The sequence below is a fragment of the Echinops telfairi genome, unplaced genomic scaffold, assembly GCF_000313985.2.
Source record: "Echinops telfairi isolate 266 unplaced genomic scaffold, ASM31398v2 ScPeMD7_2;HRSCAF=8, whole genome shotgun sequence".
Lineage (NCBI taxonomy): Eukaryota > Metazoa > Chordata > Mammalia > Afrosoricida > Tenrecidae > Echinops > Echinops telfairi.
Genome location: NW_022103898.1, coordinates 59,898,960 through 59,899,896, shown reverse-complemented (window position 1 = coordinate 59,899,896; position 937 = coordinate 59,898,960).

Genomic DNA, 937 nt, shown 5'->3' with positions numbered 1-937 from the left:
GGGGTAAAAGGGAGACAATGTCAAGGAGTCCAGGAAGAAAAAGAATGTTTGGAAAATGATTGTGTTAGCAATTGTATAATACTCCTTGACATGATTAAACTATGGAATGATATATCCATATTAACTCCTAATTAATAATAAAAATTTTCAAACAGGTGCCAGCAAAACAACAACATATGTCTTTTGTCATGAGGACTCTCTTGCATATTGTTTCATCATAGTGAGTTATATCATTACCCTGGCCATGTCTTCCACTTGATCACCTATTGCCCAGTCTTTGAATATGTGAGACCTTGTTTTGCTCATATTGAGTCTTTGAGTTGGGGTGATGTCCTGTTTAAGTCTTGAGATTAAACCAGGTTACCATTCAGTTGCCTCATGATGATTTTCCTGTAGTTCTCAATGATGTTCTTTAGTTACAAGAAGGCCCTGGACAGATAGTAGGGAAGTGTATGGATATAAGCTTCTATGGAGTTGGACCAGAGTGTGTCGATGTTCAAGATGAATGAAGATGGAAGAGGAGATATCTCTGTTATGTACAAATAGTTACATCTTCAGTGTCTTGGTATTTCATAACTCTATTGAGTACCAAGCAGGGCATAAATAATCAGATTTAACAGAAATACTGGCTGATGTGTGATTGCAAACATAAAGACTGAAAACACATGAGAGTTAACATTCTTTGAATACCTACTACCTGTCAGACCCAATGGAAAACCTTTCACAAGTATCATATCACGGAATCATCTAACGATTTTACACAGTATGGGTTACTTTAATCATTTAAGAGTGAGAAGACTGATGTTACGTGATGTAGGTTCACACAGATGTAAAGTAGTGGAGACAAGTTTAGTCTCAGTTCTATTTGACCTCTGGGCACAGCACTACATTAACTCTCTAGCTTAAAGTCATGCAATTAGTATATTATAGTTTAGAT